Raw genomic sequence first — 20,272 nt, forward strand, 5'->3', positions numbered from 1 at the left:
CAAAACAATGACATAGATCAGTATGACTACTGGATTTTGTTCTAGTTAACCTTATCTTTATCAGTATGACATTCTAACATCTCATATCATACATCTCATTTTCAATAAACATCTCATATCATACATCTCATTTTCAAGGTACATCTCATCATCATTATCATCTAGTCACATTCATCTTGCATCCATCACATGCATATCTGTCACATCATCATGGCATATTTCTTCACTTTCATATCTTCATCATTCTTCCAACTCTCATGTCTTATACAAGATGTATCTTTCCTGAAACTAGACGCTTCGATCACTTTTGTCTTATACAGGATGTATCTTTCTTGAAACCAAACATTATGATCAAGTCTTATATAGGATGTATGTTTCCTGAAACCAGATGCTTTGATCACTTTTGTCTTATACAAGATGTATCTTTCCTGAAACCAGACACTTTGCTCATCTTTGTCTTATACAAGATGTATCTTTCCTGAAACTAGATGCTTTGATCATTTTTGTCTTATACAAAATATATCTTTCCTAAAACCAGATGCTTTGATCATCTTTGTCTTATATAGGCGGTGTCATTCTTGAAACCAAACTTAATATCAATCTAATCAATCTTGTCAAACCCATGCATGTCATCAACTATTCACTCTTCTATCTTTCAAATAGCTTTCTTCTTCTTTCAAGAGATCATTCATGCCTTTAGTGCACAAACGATCTCCTGAGGGGGGAATTATCATATCGCATCTTTGTATCAATCTCATATCAGTCTCATATCAACATTAGTCTCATATAAAATTGTTCATATCAAATCAATCCTTTATATTTACAGTACCCACAATCCCATCAATAGCATCAGTAGTACCAAGCACGCCAATCCAAATACCAACAACACCAATAATCCTACCTGCAAAACCTATAATCCCACTAGCAATACCCACTATACCCATAGCACCAATAAAAATACCCGCAACACCAATCATTCCACCAATAAAACCAACAACCCCATCAACAGAAACAATAAAAGAACCATGAGTAGTAGCCACTATATCAGAATTCCCAATAGTATCAACAACACTGGCAATTCCAGCAGAAGCAACAAAGTCACCAACACCGATGCACCCTGTATCAGATTTGTTGATCCCCATAATCCTTCCTGCAGCACCAATCATTTCATCTACAAAGGTACATCAATCAGTCACACCTGCAGTGTTTAACTCAAATGACATCCCAGTATGGTATAGTAATCGGATACTAGAAAGTGACTCAGAGACCGACTCACATGAATGGGAATTTGATTCCATCCAGCTTAATACTTCAGATGAGGAAGACACATCACTACCTCCACCCCACAAAGACATCCCTATTTACGGAGAAGCGCAAATAAAGACCTCTTGAGTTCTTGAGCTGGAAACATCTTCCATAGACCCTATGTCACATCCTACGCTTGATTCTGATAGGGAGAGTACCATCAACGACCTTCACCACACCGTCTTAACCCTCACTGACACATCTAATGAACTTAACCTAATTGATGAAGTAATGCCCATTATCCATCCTGAACTCATCTAATGGAACCAACCAAATCCCTTGTGTCTTGACCTTTTCCAAAATGATGAGGCACTCATTGAATTTTTGGAACTACAGGATAACATACCAAGCGGGGATCACAAAGCTGGATTCGCCATTAAACTTAATAGCGCAACATACTTCGGGGTGGATGCCAAACCTTTCAACTAGAAAAATATAACAATAAAACATGGATCTTCCAGTGAAAACAACATCGTGGCATTGTTTGATTCAACAAAAGTAAAAAGAAAGAGCATATCCAATGGTGAAAACCTCTCTTAGGCACCTGAGGATGAAAGGTTTGACATCCTTCCCTGTAGCACACAACGAGAATGATCAATGATTCTTATCGAGGAAACAAAATAATACGACGTGAAGACTCCTAAAAATCCTCACCACATACACCTGACATCTCTTCTAACTCCAGAGGAACAACCTAAATTTGTAGAGTTCTTTCAAAAGCATCATATCAACTTTGCATGGTCATATGCAGACATGCCTGGGCTTGATCCTGATTTAGTCATGCATCACCTCACTGTAGCAGAAAGAGCCAAACCTATCAAGCAGAAGCTTCATAAGATGCATCCTCAAATTGTAGTACTAGTCAAAGCAGAACTCAAGAAACTCCTAGATGTTGGTTTCATCAGACCCATTGATTATGCAGATTGGATATCCAATATTGTGCCTGTCGGCAAACCAAATGGGGGCATCCGTATTTATACTAACTTTAGAGATCTAAATAAGGCATGTCCTAAGGATGACTTTCCTCTACCAAACATCGACATCATAGTAGACCTAACAACAGGACATGCCATGCTTTCACTCATGGATGCTTTTTTCGGATATAATCAGATAAAGATCGCACTAGAGGATCAACATAAGACAACCTTCACATGTCCATGGGGCACATACTACTGGAATGTAATGCCTTTCAGTCTCAAGAATGTAGGAGTGACCTATCAATGAGCAATGACCACCATCTTCCATGACATGATGCATACTATGATGGAAGATTATGTTGATGACTTACTAGGAAAATCACTCACCAGAGAAGGTCATCTCAACATATTAGATAAAATCTTTGATAGACTAGAACAATATCATGTTCGACTCAACCCAAAGAAATGTGTCTTTGGAGTAACCTCAGGGAAACTTCTTGGATACATTGTCTCCAGCAAAGGTCAAAGTAATCATGGACATGCCACCACCAAAGAACATCAGTCAGCTAAGAACATTACAAGGATGGCTACAATCCATCCGAAGATTCATTGCACAACTGGCAGATAAGTGTCACCCATTCACACACCTGCTACACAAGAACATCCACTTTCAGTGGGATACCAGATGCCAGCAAGCATTCCAGATGCTTAAAGATTATCTCATGAATATGCCATTGTTTATCCCACTAGATCCAAGTAGACCTTTGTTACTCTATATATCAACAACAAACACATCATTGGGTGTACTATTGGCACAACATAAAGCAGAAGGGAAAGAGTGTGTTGTTTACTACATCTCTCGCACACTGGTTGGCTATGAACTCAATTACACACCTATTGAGTGAACTTGCCTAGCAGTAATCTTGGCAACCACTAAACTAAGGCACTATCTGTTGACACACAAAGTACAGCTCATTGCAAAGATTGATCCACTCAAATACTTACAGTAAAGAAGCATTGACAGGCCGCTTGGCCAAATGGGTGATGATTCTCAGTGAATTCGACATCGAGTATGTGGACCGTAAAGCTATCAAAGGTCAAGTTATTGCAGATCAGTTGGCCGACGCACCACTCATAGGCGATCATCCTCTCATTTTCCAGATGAAGAGATATTCATGATCACAACAGCACACCCATGTAAACTATACTTTGATGGTTTGTACACTAGGCATGGCTCGGGGGCAGGCATTATGTTTATCACACCTCAAGGTGACAACATCCTGAAGTCTTACAGGCTCACATTTCCATGCACCAACAACATAGCATAGTATGAGGCCTTGATCACAGGACTCATTTTGGCCATACAATGGAGGTTACAAGAACTACAAGTCTATTGCGACTCCCAACTAGTCATTCGACAAGCAACAAATGAATATAAGACCAAGGATGACAAACTCATGTCGTACAAACAAATGGTGGACAAATTAAACACATCATTTACTACTATCACCTTTGAGCAGATACCAAGAGATCAGAATCAAGTTGTTGACTCTATGGCTACCATCGCCTCTCTCCTAGATCTTCCACAGAATTCAACACGCTACGAGTTCTTGGTAGAACAACTTTCGATCCCTGCTTATGATCTCCCCAAATCCGAGATGATATGTCACCTTGTTGGTTTTGAATCCCAGTGGTATGGTGAGTTCTACACCTATCTCCACGATCACACCCTTCCTCCTCACCAATCGAATAACCAACGTAAAACCTTCGTTCGCCAAACCGCTTGATATACCATTATTGTTGAAACCCTATACCGACGCAGTCTTGATGGTGCTCTCCTTCGATGTCTAGAATAGGATGAGATAACAAAATGCCAAGTTCATGGAGACCTGATACATGCACCGGCACAAGAATTGCAACCGATCACAACACCATGACCTTTTTGTCATTGGGGTCTTGACCTTGTGGGTAAAATCCATCCATCTTCATCCAATGGTCACAAATTCATTATTACCACCACCGAATATTTCACAAAGTGGATTGAAGCTGTTCCACTTACCCAAGTCATCGGCAAGTAGATCGCCTCATTCATCCTCAATTACATCATTTTTTCAGTATGGTGTACCCATGTCCATCATCATAGATAACGGTCTTCCTTTCAAAAATCAGGTTGTCCATGAACTCTGTGAGAAGTTTCACATCCAACACCACTTTTCCACTCCCTATTACCCACAAGGCAATGGTCAGGCTGAAGCATCAAATAAAAACATATTGAGAATCCTCAAGAAGATAGTCAATGATGTCAGTCGTGATTGGCATGTTCAATTGAATCCATCACTATGGGTGTTTCGAACTAGCATTCAAACCCCTACAGGTGCAACTCCCTACTCACTGGTCTATGGTGCAGAAGCTATTTTACCTATTGAGGTCGAGATCCCATCACTATGGGTTTCCTTGCTCAATCTCATCGATGATGAAGCATACAGAGTATCCCGTCTTCAGGACTTAGAGCTACTTGATGAGAAGTGACAAGCTACATACAATCACCTCAAGGCCTATCAGTAGCGCATGAGCAGAAGCTATAATCATCAAGTTAGACCTTGTACATTCGAGGTAGGTGATCTTGTTCTTCGATAAAATCCTCGTAACCAACCCAACAACGAACATCAGGGAAAGTTTGAATCAAAATGGCTAGGTCCATATGTTGTCACTATTGTATTTGGGTCCGGGGCATATCAGTTGGCTACTTCAGAAGGAGAATTGCTAGCAGATCCGATCAACAACATGCACCTCAAATGGTTTTATACCTAAAGTTGTACAGAGCACCAGGCTCCCATGCATACTAGAAAATCAATCCAAAAACATTCAGATAAATGTCCTGAGGAAAATATAAAAACATCAAAATAGTAAAGAAAAATCATGCATCCAAATGGTGAACAACCACTCCAGTGGCACCTTGGGTAAGGGAAATGGTGAAAACCAGGCAAACAGGTGCCACTCGTAAAGGCTATGGCTCCATTGTCTTTCAGACTTGTTGCGATCACATTCACTACATCCATTTGTCCATTCGCCCAAACCATGGCTTGATAATAAATCTCCAATCAAGAAAGTGCTTCATGCGTCTTGCGTCCTGCTTTTTCATAGTCATGTCTAAACTAGGGGCAATGCCCTTAACCTATTGATGGAAGTAGATTCTACATGATTTTGTGATTCATTAAGTTCGTCATTCAAAACTATCTTGCAAAATACCCAAAACATTCAAAACTATCTCACAAAATACCAAAAACATTCAAAACAATCATCAAAATACCAAAAACATTTGAAAACTATCTCACAAAATCCAAAAACATCAAAAATCAATAAAAAACATGGCAACACCATGTACATATATTCTTCAAAGCGGATACCAAACAACATTGCGACATACTCCAAACAAATGATCACTTCTCAAAATCGACCAAACAATCAAACGTCAACACTCAACCTGTCTTCAACAAGAATGCATCCTTCCTTACCAAAACAAAGACAAAATAATGTTTTCTTTGACAAGAAAATTATGTGTTAAGCTATCAAATACTTGGTTGGTTTATGAGTAATTCATTCATTTATATGTATCAGGTTCCTACAGCATTGTTTGTGCATCTTCTGCAGATTATTCTGATGAAGTTTTGGGGCATGTACTAATGGTGTCTACATGGGAAGTTCATTAAGCTACATGATCTTATGCAAAATGCAGTCATAGATCATTACGACTTGCTGACTACAGTGTATACCTCGACCATATGAGCATGAACCATTACCAAGGATCCATATTCTTTATATATACTGTTTTGATTGCAAGATCAATGCTCCTTCTTTGGTTCCTCCTCATCCAACTGGATAAAGGTTTTATCTCTTATTAAGGTATGAACTTGTCTCAGGATATGATCAGCCTAAGATCAAGGAGGATGATCCAGGTCATGCATGAAAGAAGATAATCCTTGTCTGTTTCGTAAGCAATACTTAGGTCAACTTGATCCATTATATCAAGTTGCTTGTATTAACTTGCTATATCAAATCCATGAAAGGAATACTCAGGTCATCTTGAACCATTATGTCAAGTTGCTTGTATTTTCTTACAACATTTTAAAGCTCAATGATGAAAATAGAGCACTATGGATCATCATTTCACCTCATCTATATATATTGCATTCTGTTGCATTCCATCCATCTATACATTCATAATAGATGCATATCATGCATACATAGTAATGACAATGCATACTCTATTTTCCTCTTCTTCCATAGGAATGAATCATAGGTCCTTCATTTCTTCTATCTAACATCAAACCCCCCCCCCCACCCTCCCCATCTTGATAATCAACATCAAAATCAATCAAGCTACATTCATCACCATCCATCTCTAAAAGGAGGGACTACGCTTACCATCCTCTGTCATCCACACAATCAAGCCAGTTACTCTATCTACACAGGCACATCGACACACACACACCTAGACTATCAACAGATACTCTGATCAATTATCTTTGGGTCTCAACAAGTAATCGATCATGGTAATCCTAGACTACATCAGGCATTTATCATAATGACCTAGTCTCAATGGGGCTGCTATGATTCACCACAACCATCCATCACACACACACACACTATCAATTGATCAACCAATTAAACACAATCACATCAGACAATTACATCAATTGTCTAAGTCTTAACGAGTATTTTGCTTCCTATACCTTGACTTCATCGGGCAATTACATCAATTGTCTAAGTTACATCAGGTCACTTTGATTCACTTACTCAGACTTTATCCTATCCAAGCAACCAACTGACATCAACTATCATGCTTTGACTCGACCGGGGCAATTAAACCAATTGCACTAGATTGTCCAACCAAATTTGATCAATTTTATAACATTAATTGAAAACACAACCACCACATTTTCACCATATCTCCTGCATGACCTTAGGGTACTCACTGGCTTGATATTTCTCCGTATTCATTCTGATTTCTTCCATTCTTTCAATAGTATTGTTAAATTCTTCTCTTCTATCACCCCACCAATTTTCATTCCTTTTCAAGAGATCACCCGATTTTTTTCAAAATTTTTGGCCCATCTCTCGAGGGGGCATACCACCCATTAAATTAACATTTTATGGGGCATTTCTTCACACCTATTTTTCTTTCTTTGAAACGACGCGATAAACCGCACCATCTCAAAGAGGGGCAAATGTAGTCACATAAATCTGTCCAATTTAATTATATGAATATTTCCTATTTATTTGATTAAAAATCCACTAGCCATCAGTTAATTAAACCAAACATTTAATTTATTTCATCTTCAAACATTCTCCTATTAATTAAGTAAATTATTCAATTTATTTTAATTAATTCATTCAACCAAATTCACAATCAATTAAATGATAAATCATATTTATTTCATTTAATCCCCTATTCCTCTTTTAAATAAATTAAATAAAACATTTATTTAAATCATTTATCCCCCCCACTTGCATTTTCCTACAAATGCAACTTGCACACATTTATTGAAATAAATTTATTTATTTTAAATAAAAATCCTATTTTCCCTCACCCACCAAATCCACTTGCAATCCTAACCCCCTTCTAGATTCTTTTAACCCCTTCCTAATTAACCTAATCCATCCCCTAATTATTGTCACATTCATAAGCAACTTGAAGTCACCTCTCAAAGACTTCAAAGTCTTTGAAAAGCATTTAATGCTTTGTGTGTTCAACAAATTAACCTCCAAAGTCTTCCAAAACCACTAATGGCTCTTACATGACTATTAATGGCTCTTACATAACCATTTATGGTTATTTCAACTTGCACTCATGTGTGTCTCCTCAAGCATTTATTACTTTGACCATGGTTATCCCTTTTGTCTTTGCACAAGAGTTTATCCATTGGATAAAAGCTTTATTCTTTGAATAAAGAATTTATTCATTCAACTAACCTTGACCTTAACTCCCAAGTTAACTCTCAGGTCATGTCAAGCATTGAATGCTTATTCCCTCTCCTCTCAACCTATCTCACATTGACACTTGTCATCCTGGGATTGGGTTGAAAGCCCTCACATGGATCTCAAATCATTCAATCCTGACCCTTGTTGAGATTACTCAATCTCAACCATCCATTGCTCCATTTTACCTATAAATAGAGCTCACATTCCTCATTTTCAAATCCTCAAGCGTCAAGCATTCTCAACTCTCAAGCATTTAGCATTCATAAGTCATAAATCATTTTAGAGAGCATTTAGCATAAATCATTAATCATTAATTATCTTGTCATTTTGGTTTAAAATAAATCATTTTAGTATCTATAAACATCTAGTAGTATTAGCTTTTCATTCATATTTAGAGCAAATACTTTAATCTTGAATCTCCATAAGCATCCATAGTGCAAAAAGCTACTAAGAGCTACACTATTTTGGAACTTGGAGAGGAGAGGAACAAGGAAGGAGAAGCTACTAGCATGGTAGAGAGCATTTGGAGGAGCTTAGTTACTTTTTGTAGATTCCTTAAGCTTTATTTTTTCTTGGTAGTGTCTTTCTTGATATGCTTGCTTAGGATAGTTTTTAATTTATGATTTTCTAACATCTAACAATCGACTCTTGTTGTTTCTTGATCAAGTGTTTGTTTATCCTAACCTTGTCCTTTTTGTAGAGCATCAAACTCAGTTTCATTTACCTATCCTCAACCTCTTTTGCACCAGTGACTTCACCACTTGGTGCAATGTCAATTAATGTTGGTGGAGTATTATCCACAATATTTATAGTATCTTGTACATTTCTTTCCTCAAAGATAGTTTCAACTGGTATGGACTATACACTCACCCTAGCCGGTTGTGTCTATATATCTATAGTTATTGTAGGTGTAGTCAAAATTGGAGTTGAACTACCCAAAATACCTTTCCCTTTTGATTTATCTGGAATAGTGGAAGATGTAGCCTTTGCAAATTCTTCTTGAGATGTAAGAAAATCTAGATTCTTCTAGAAGAATTTGGTCCAACCCTTATTGCTCTCATGTATCACCTCATTTACTCTGCCCATCATAAGGCTTATCTATCGAGGTTTACTACTGAAAATTGTCCTGTTTGCAACATCTATGCATCTTTTCATTTCCTTATTGTTTATTGAACCACACATTTCCAAAAGTGCTACTTCCTTAATCTCCCTATCCCTCTTGACAGTGTCAAGTCTTCTAGCATAAATTTTATTATACAGTGATAGAGGAATTTCCTTCAAACTTTCTATTAAGGCTTTTTTATAAATGTCTACATGTAGCAAAATAGCCTCTTCTATTTCATTTTTCTCATCATCCTCTAAGTTCTCATAACACATAGATAAATTTTTCAAAATTCCATCTTTTGTAATTTCATCAATTAATTCAACATAGGTCATTTTAGTCTTACCGGTTTTAGTATCATCACTCTTCTTCTTTTTACTTGGGGTTGTCGGAGTAGATGCAACTAATTTCCTCTTTTATATAGGCTTCCTTCCCAGAGGTGGTGGTGCAGTAGGTTTAGTTGCCTTTCAAACAAGTCTCCTCATAGGTTTTGCCTTCTTCTTCTCTACCGGTGGTCAATCCACTTTCTTCCTTTGTACCCTTCTGAGAGCTAGAGGTTCATTGTCCTCAGGGTCAGAATCAGAAGTGATGGTAGAAATGTAAGATTCAAGCATCTTCACCTCTACAGTACTAGCCACCGTCGGTTTTGTTGTTGGTTTGGATCCAGAACCTAGTTGAGTGTTTATCTTATGAATTACATCTTGTACATATGCAAATATCTTTTCTATTTTCTTCTCTCTTCTCTTCCTGTTGAAGCTAGTTTTGAGTTCAAGGGCCTTCTCTTCTGCTGCACCAAAATGCTTTGTTTCGTCATTCAATGGGGCTTCTAGCAGCATTTTTGCATAGAGTTCAAAAGTGCTATCATCCACCTCATATCCAAGCTCTGTAACCCAGATTGTTCTAGGTTCAATTGCCTCCATAAGGGTTTCATCAGTTTTCACCATAAAACAAATATCAGTGGAGTACTTCTCCACAATTTTCTTTCATATTCTCTCCCTCTACCTCATGTTTTCTCGGAATGTTTTGAAATACCCCCAAAGTTTCTCATCTCTATCGGTACCAAGGTTGGTGATTGCTTCCTTGATCTACATACCTACTAGTATGTCATGAGCCCAACGCTTCTTGCCAAGCCCAGGTAGCTCATTCAAGAAGTAAAGCATCAGACATACAATGAGATTACCATATCTAAAAGTTCCTTTCTTGATTCCCTTGATCTTTCCAAGGTTCTGTTAGAGTTATCTTGTATTAGCTAATAATTATTTATTTAATTATTAGTCTATTAAACTCTATGCTTAAGATAAACTTAGACATTTAATAAATATTGTAGGTATTTAATAATTATTCTAATTATTAAATACACATTATCCTTTAGGGTTTCTATTATCCTTTTATAAGGATTGTATTGTACTTGTTCATTAAATTGATTCCCTTTCTGAATGATAATTTTCTTCTTCAGAGAATTTATGCTTTTTTGCTTTATGTGCCTCCATTCTTCTCTTGTGACAGGTATTTGCATGCAGGTGTTCTTGGGATCTCTAAAGTTGTATTTCCTCAACTTCTTCATGGTATCAGAGCCTACATCTACTACTGCTTGTTCTTGATTTTTCAAAAGATTTTTCGGAGGAGGGCTTCAAGCTTTTTCAGAGTTTTTTTATTGGATCTGGGGTAGCTATTTTGTTTTTGATCATTTTGGGCTCAAACGGACCTCACCATTGAGCTCAGAACGTTCAGAAACCCCCCATTTCCACATAAATTTTGACAAATTTGGATTTTGAAATTTTTTATTTGGTTTTGCCTTTTTTGGCAGGAATTTCGAGAAATCCATCATAAACTCATTAAAAAAATTCAAAGTAGTTTGGGCCAAAAAAGACCTCACCATTGGCTTCCGAAAGGCATTTCCAATCATTTTGATATATAATACGACCTATTTCGGTGATAAGGGCATTTGGGCAATGATTTTTTCATTGGCACACTTTACGAGGCACAAAAATCCGTACGGCTTTACCTGCAAATGCGTCAGAAAATTTTCATCAGAAAAAAAAAATTATATTTTTTTTTTAATTTTTTTTTTTAACCTTTTTTACGGTCAAAAAGAGGGGTTTGGTTTTTTGGCCATATCTTGGGCATACGTAGTCATTTTTTCAAAAAAAAATAGGCATCAGAAAGATGGTTCCGAGCCGGACCTCGTCATGTTGGTAATTTTTTTCAATTTTTCTGTTTGACTATGTTTTTTTCCAGTCAAAGTGAGGTCTTGTTTTTGCACCCCGGGAGCCATAGAATGAGCATCCGACCTCCGTTTTTCGAAAAATTTATATTTTTGGAAAGCGTGTGTTGTTTAATTTTCAGCCATATGAGTTTTATTTCTAGATTCTACTCCATGCATATTTTATTCAGTTCTTTTTCATTTCAGCACTCTGGTGGATATCTTGGTTGTTTCAGGTCCTAGGATCTCTTCTCTGGGTAGGATGTCTCTATTTTGGTTCTTGTTTCTATTTCTAGTCTTCTTATCATTGTAGCTTGTACTTATGCAAATGCACTGAGATAAAGTGCCATCATGCATTGTTTACTTGGGATCATGCACATCTTGTGCCTTGTTGTACATGCACTATTGATAAAGTGCCATGAGGGGGTTGATGTTTGCTTGTTGTTTTCCATCTTCCTTTGTCCAGTGAGTGTTCCTTCCATGATATTCACATCATGATGTGTGTCAAGTGAGTGTTCCTTCCATGACGCCATGTACTTTCTCTGCACCTTCGATGTTCTTGGTTCTTCGTCATGCAGTTCTTGTTGGCTATTTTTTTCAATGTACCTATCCCTCTCCCTTTTCAGCATTATGGGGAGGTTTGTCTTATTGGTTCTAATGTTTCCTTGGTTTGATTGATTAGGTCTTCAGGCTTTGGTGTCTCATGCCATTTGTATCTTCAAGTTTAATTGTTTTCCTTTGTTTGCCATCTGATTCGAGTAGTGCTATTTGAGGGCACTCATGCAGATTATAGTCTTCTCTACCTGGTCATGTTCTATTTCAGTGGAGGTTCTTCAGATCAGTAGTTACTCTTTGGCAATGTTTGTAGCTATTTCCTGCTTTAGTGGTGTTCTTCTTGCTTTTCCATCTCTTTTTGGAGTAAAATGTTTTCCCATGTGGTTTTCTCTATTTCTCCAATTCATAGAGATTTGGTTGTGATTTGGTACCTCATCAAGCCTTGTTCCTGGGACCCAAATTTGTCTTCATCATGTAGTTGCATTTTTTGCTTCATGTATCTAGTTTTTTAGCTACTCCCTAACTTCATCTTAAGGGGGGGTGTTAGAGTTATCTTGTATTAGCTAATAATTATTTATTTAATTATTAGTCTATTAAACTCTACGCTTAAGCTAAACTTAGGCATTTAATAAATATTGTAGGTATTTAATAATTATTCTAATTATTAAATACACATTATCCCTTTAGGGTTTTTATTATCCTTTTATAAGGATTGTATTGTACTTGTTCATTAAATTGATTCCCTTTCTGAATGATAATTTTCTTCTTCAGAGCATTTATGCTTTTTTGCTTTATGTGCCTCCATTCTTCTCTTATGACAAGTATTTGCATGCAGGTGTTCTTGGAATCTCTGAAGTTGTATTTCCTCAACTTCTTCAGGTTCAACATCAATTCACTCCTCATCCATTCACATAAATCATATTTTGCTTTATGCCTCAGCATCTGATATGCAACATGAATGCATAAACTAGCAACAAAATTCAATCGGTTGGATTGAGTTACCTTATGACCTATTATCATGCTTGCAAGTTTCACATCAGTGTCGATGATTGTATTGATCCTCATTGATCTACTATCAGGAGTTGCACCGGTGAGTTTCTCGACCTCTGTGTTGGAAATTTTCTTGCCAGGTTCTTGTCTGACTTTGGTTAAGCCGATGACTGCTTGAATAGCCTCCTTTGTGATCATGTAAGGCCAATCCAGCTAGATAAACTCATTGTGAACCCTGCTCAGAACGTATCTGATGACTTCATCCTTGAATTCCAATATGTACAGAATACTAGTTAACCCTAGATCCTCAATTGCTTTGTATTCTAGCTTGATGGTTGTGGAGTCTCCTAGTATCATGGATTGATACATGCTTTTGATGTCCTCTGTGCCTATATCCTCCAGGGTGTAGTGAATGTATGCCCTCACGTCTTCAACATACATCACGCCGTCAGGAACCATAGAAAATGCTCTTGCAGAGTCTTCTTTCTTAGCAATTAGGGGAACCTCATTGAATATGGGTCTTAACATATCCTTTACTTCAACAATGGTGGGATTTGCAATGAAAGTAGGAGCTGAAGATCCAAATGCCATTTTTCAAAAAATACCTAAAAGTGAATGCTAGTGGAAGATTTATAACTGCTTGAAATTATTTTACAATGCTTCTGCACGCTCTTAATTCGCCTAAAATTCTCCTTTTCTTCGCTCTCAATTCTTGAATGCTCGGTGAGTGAAAATGAATTCACTTACCCTTTTTATCAGTGAATAAAACCTTAATCTTTCTCTATAATAAATGCTTCGCGAACAACCCTACTGGGTGTCGGTTTCACAGTCTTATGTCAGGTGAACCTTTATCTATGATGAAAACAACTCTCTAGATTTCTTCTAGATCTCCTTAGATCTCATTTGGGGTAATATGCAAGATTTTGCAATGAATTTGCCAACCCCTAAGGCTTATGCCTCAGTTACCAGTGGAATTTCCTATCAGTGGAGGAATACCATGTTCTACTAGTGGAGTTACCAATGTAGATCCATCTCCACTTGGTTCTTCAGATTTTCTAACCCATCTCTTTGTGTGATCTTGTTGTATTTCATCTACCTTCTTCTTTCCTTTCTCATTATCTTTATCATTGCTAACCGGTTGATTCTTTCTTCTATGGTATTTAGCAATATGACCTATTTTGTTGCATGCATAACATGTAACATTGTTCTTCTTCATTATTTTGACAAATCCGGTGTCATTCCTTGACCTACAGTGATTTGAAAAATGTCCAAAATTTCCACATGCATGACATTTAACATTCATTCTACAATCTTCTGACTATGACCATATTTCTTGCAATTTGTGCATTGACTGGGAACATAATTGTAGTTTTGATTTTCTTTATTTCTATATTGTTTAGCCATATGCCCAAATTTATTACAAACAAAATATCTACCATTGAATTTATAAGCATTAGATTGCCTTACCGGTTTCCTCTGTTCTGATGAAATCTACATATCGGTTGTCTGATCTTCATTTGCAGTATCGGATCTTTCACCTTGTACAAATCCAAGTCCTCTAGAATCATCAATCTTCCTTTGTCTTTTCAGTAAGTCATCCAACTGTGCAACACTAATCCTGAATTTTTCTTTATACTCATTTGCAGTAGTTTGATCATCTCTCAGAGTAGTTATTTGTCTTTCAAGTTCTTGTTCATTGTTCTGGGGGTGTGCCAAATCAGTTCTCAACAGATTATTCTCATGAGTCAATCTGCCACATTCATCAAATTTGTTCTTCAGAGATATAACAAGATTATCTTCCTCCTTCTTTCTGTCCTCAATATCTTTTGATAATCTCATAGTCAAATCTTGTATTTCATTCTTCATGAGTATGTTTACTTGACTTAGTTTCTGACATTGTTCCTTAAGTGCATTATTTTCCTCATCATCCGGGTTTTGCAAAAGTTCATTTCTCTTGGATTGAGCTGATGATAACCTTTCTTGCAGGATAAGAATGAACTCATTAGCTGAATTCAATTCATCTTGCAATTTCAAGTTTTTTATCCTTTCAACATCATAATCCTCAAGAGTCATCTCAAGTTGCTTCTCCATAGCTATGTTCAAATATTTCATTTTTAGGATCTTCCTCAAGCTGTTAAACTTCTTCCGAGGTACCAAGCTCTAATACCAATTATTGGAATCCAAGAACACTGAGAGGGGGGGTGAATCAGTGTTATGTCAGTAACACAAGATTTTACCCTTTTATACCATACACATATAAACTAGTAAACAAATAAACATATAGCATGAAGCAAATAAACCATCCACATAAATGAACACCATAACACACATAATTTGTACATGGAAAACCTCAAAGAGGAAAAATCATAGTGGGATTTGTGACCCACAATATCAGTTTACTGGCCATATGAAAGGATATTACATTTAATGGGGTCCTACACATGTAGGAAGGCACACTGTCTAGAGCATATTTCCCATCACTAAAGATTATCACTGACTACAAGCTTCTATTGAAGTAAAACAATAAAATTGAACCAAAAAATGCACCTGCTATGCTAGATAGAGTTCCGGTTCTAGCTCTTCTCTGTACCGGTTCAAAAACCCTGAACACTACTACCGATATCTCTTCTCCTCCAAGAATTCTTCCCAAGCTATCTACATATCATTACATGATATAACACTCACATACAAATGTTCTACATACATATACTTCGCATTATGTAGTTATGCTATATTCTCCTATGCCACATCCTCTGTCATGTCCTTTTTTCATTATATACAAAATGACCTAGCAGACTGACCTATATACCCATTATAAATAATATTCCTTATGTCGGCTTACAATACATTACAAAAGATATCCAATATCGGCCTTGACAATAATTTCAAATTGATTTTCCAAATAAGTCTTCCTTGATGTCGGCTTCCTTGAAGTATTGATGTCGATGTCGATGTCGGTATAATCCTAGATACTCCAATGTTGGTGTCTGCCGGTATATGCCTCCTAATGCCGGTAAATGATTTCCATCTAATCTTGTTGCCATCAATGACAATAAAATGAATCCGATGAGTGTCAATTTCCAACAATTTTGTTATCAAGTATTGAAAGTTTTTTGATGGTTGGAAACCCTAGCACCGAAGCAGAAGAGGTATTTATCAGTGAATCTTACTCTTTGTTTCAAAGTTTAACATATTGTAGTATGGATACTCCACATCTAGTTGATGTGACCAAGAGAGAAAGACCTGAATACAAACAACATCCATACAAGTTAGAGGAAACTGACCCTGTTGGTGCCTTATCCGATGTACTAAATGGTATTTTGCATGTAGAGGATGTAAGATACTTTTATCACTACAAACTTGAAGACTTGGGAGTTGCAGTTATTTATGAGCAATATAGATCTCTGTGTAATGAACAAGGAAGATCGAAATAATAGTTTAGAAGCATAGACGATAAAGGTTTTCATCATGCGATCAATTTCATTGATGATTTTGATGACAATTTGGTGATATTTGTTTTGAGCCATATTCATGATCAGTTCATGTGGTTGGACAGACCTCACAAAATTACTAAGGTAGCAATCCATGTTGTACCTTCTTCTGCCCAACTGGTGAAGTGCCATTGCTTAGGTCTTTACCTAAGAATGATGTTCAAAAGTTAACTAGATCTAAATGGGATAAAATAGCCATGACCGTGAATGATATTAATGATTCTGCTGTTAAATTTGTATCTATGGTGATTGGCTATAGAATTTTCTATTCAAGCAGAATGAACAACATACAGGCAACAGCTATTCACACTGCCTATCAGATGATTAAGGAGGATGTTGATTATGATCTTTGTGAAGCAGTGAGAAGCCAATTAGTGACAAATTTGGAAGTTGTGAACAAAGACAAGAAGTTGAGATTCAATTTTGGACAACTTATCATGGGCTTATTCTTTTATTTCCAAAAAATTTTCCCCAGTATTGGTAATGTATAATGGATAACCGGGACACCTGCCCTATTGCAGATAAAGAATAGCATTATGATGCTAAAAACCAAGTTCGATGATATTTCATGGGGATATTTTAAGAAATTTTAGAAGGAAATGCATGCTAGGGAACGCATACCAACAAAGGTAGTCAATCGGTATGAGGATTCTATTTGTTTTATGGTTGACACAGATACATGATTGATGGAAGTTGTTATTCCTAGGACCACATGGGTAATGCCCATGGGATATGAAGTAGATAAAGATATACTCATTTCCTATGCTAACCATTTATTAGGCCAACCGGTAGATGCTACTACTGAGAGGTTTGGAACCTACAAGGAGAAACTACTGAAAGTGCATTATGAATTATAGAAACTAGTGATTGCAAAGAAAATAAGAGAAGAGGTACAGGGCTTTGTTGGGTAAGCTGGATTCACAAAAGAACAAATAGCTACAGCAAGAGCCAAATATGAGGCTCAACAAGGTGGAACTTCCAGTGTACCAACCGGTACTCCCACCGGTAAGACCAGAGCAGCCAAAGTAACTGAGAAGAAGAAAGCACAAGAAACTAAGGTGAAGCCTATTGAATCCCAAAGAGGGGAACCCTCTAAAATATGATTTCGAAGGAAAGGTAAAATTGTTGAACCTCCTGTTGTGCCTACCCAAACTGGAAAAAGAAAGAAGGAGAAAGCTCATAAATTGGTGACAAATATTGAGGAAATGGAATCAGAAGAAGATAAGAAAACACTAAGGGCAAGTGCTAAGAAGAAGAATACTACTCGAAAAGGTAAAGAAACTACAAAAATAATGACACTTGAAGATTCTTTAACTAGAATGATTAGAATCATTAAGGAGTATGGTATTTACAAAGGTTTAAACATATTGTTTACTCATTTGTCTGAAATTCAACGAAGGAAGATTGAAGATGCAGTCATCTTTAGTATGAACAAGTATAGCAGAGCACTCATTGAGCTACAAGGGAAATTTCTAGACACTTTGTATAATATTATTGATGCAAGATGGCAAGCCACCATTAGACAGGATAAAGAATTTATTGATTACACTCTTAAACACCTGCAACCAAAAGATAGTAAGGAAGAAATAGAAGATGTATGAGTAAATGCAAAATCCTGTCTTAGATCCAAGAAAAGACTGACTAGAATGTTGATAGGAGATATTGAATCAGTCCAAAAGGAGAATGAAATTTTGATAAAGAAATCTTTAGGTCTCATCCCTAAAGAAGAAGAAAAAGATGAAGAAGATGAGGATGATACACCTGTTAAGTTAAAGGGAGAATATTTTCTCGAGGGTGTTAAGCCTATAGATTTGGAGTCAGGTAATAAGTACTTGTACGATGATCCTATTGATACTGAACCAGTAGATATAACAGATGATGATATTGGTGATGTTGATAATGTAGATTTTTTTGAAGTTGGTGTACAGATGTTGGATACTCAGCAGGAATAGGTTGAGAACAAAGGAGAAGAGAAAGAAGTAGACAAAAGCTCAACTGAGCAACCGATGAATTCTCAATCCGTAGGAACACAAACTCCACCGGTAAATGCAACCAAAGATACAAATGTAAATGATTCTATCAATAACAGCTAGAAGGATATGGTTGGGGAAAAGAAGGCAGAGGAGGCACTGACTACTGAAAAAAGTGTGGAAATACAACCACCATCGGTAAAGGAACATCATGTTGAAACTAAACTTCCACTGATCACTAAAACAACACAGAAGGAACAAATAGAGATAGGGAAAGAGAAAACAAAGGAAGAAAAGATAGAGAAAAAAAGGAAGATAGATAATAAGGATCAAGAGAAGAAGAAGAAAACCTTGATCGATGATGATGATGATGAGGACTCCATGAGTATTAAAGGTCCTATAAATATGGACAATCTAAGTTCTTCTGCGTTAATGGAGATTGCTATTGCTATGCAATCTCGTGCATATAAGAAGAGGCTGAAGGAACAACAAAGAGAAGCACAGACTATAAGGACTATTGTTGAAATTTTGTCAAGTCTTCTACCAGAGACTAAAACAGAACATTTGGCTACCCCTATTGCCAAACTTGGATAGTTAGTTGTTGATGCCAGTGAACAACTAAAATCACTTGAAGAGGAAACTCATGCTTTAGCAGAAAAAGATTACAAGAAGAGAAGGGGAGAACAATTGATTTCATAAATTGACAAAGGTAAGGTTGCTTTAATAGTGAACAAAGGTATTTTGATAACTAGAATAGAAACTGGAGGTAAAATTTTGGCCACTATATATAAAGTATCATTATTTTGTTCTGACTTAAAGAAAAAGAGAGACAATACCAAGAAGGAACTAGAAAGGATAAGTGAAGCATACATATCAATATAGGACTCTGCTTTGGCTTTTGGTAAATCAGCTGATGCCTTATAGCACATATTAGAAATTTATGATTTTGAATAGGTGAAGTGGATAAGATCCTTGAAGGAGCTGACGAATCAGTTAATTCCGAAGGTTGAAATTATACATAGACCATACAAGGAGTCTAAAGAAATTTTGGCTACCTTGAAGATGAGCACTATTGATGCTATGGAAGAATTTGTTGCACAGATTTTGACACATGTTGAAATCACTGAGACACTGTTAGAAACATGGGACAATGATCTTAAACAGTTGAAATTTCATTTCAGTGATATTTTCTTGAGAATTGCATTGTAAAGACCTTAAAAAATTTATCTCTATATATACATGCAGTTTTTGATGACAAATTTTGATGTAATGTATGTATTTTACTTCTTTATTTGACATTTTTGTCAAAGGGGGAGTAGGAATAGTTAAGAGTCTAGTCAAAATTGTGTATGTACTGTTAAGGGGGATTAATGATTTCATTTTTGTAATGGCATGCAATTGGTAAGGGGGAGTGTATGTCATTTAGTCACTTTTTGTGTTGCACACTTAGTTGACAAAAAAAAAATTATAAGTGTTGCCATCAATGCCAAAGGAGGAGATTGTTGGAATTTGATCATTTGGTCAACTGGTAATGTAATGTAATGTTTTGATGCATTCGGTACTTGTTTGTAGATGAAAAGAGATTAAATTGATATATGATGACTATTCTGCATGTTGTCATTGATGGAAACTATATTAACTTGTCATCTATATTATACAGTGCAACTGGTAAAGGTTAACAAGTAAACAAAGGCAATTCCATCATAACCGGTAAATAAGTTCTCAAATGGTAAAATGACTAATAGAGTCTCACACTG

This window comes from Cryptomeria japonica, chromosome 2 (assembly GCF_030272615.1).
Source record: "Cryptomeria japonica chromosome 2, Sugi_1.0, whole genome shotgun sequence".
Lineage (NCBI taxonomy): Eukaryota > Viridiplantae > Streptophyta > Pinopsida > Cupressales > Cupressaceae > Cryptomeria > Cryptomeria japonica.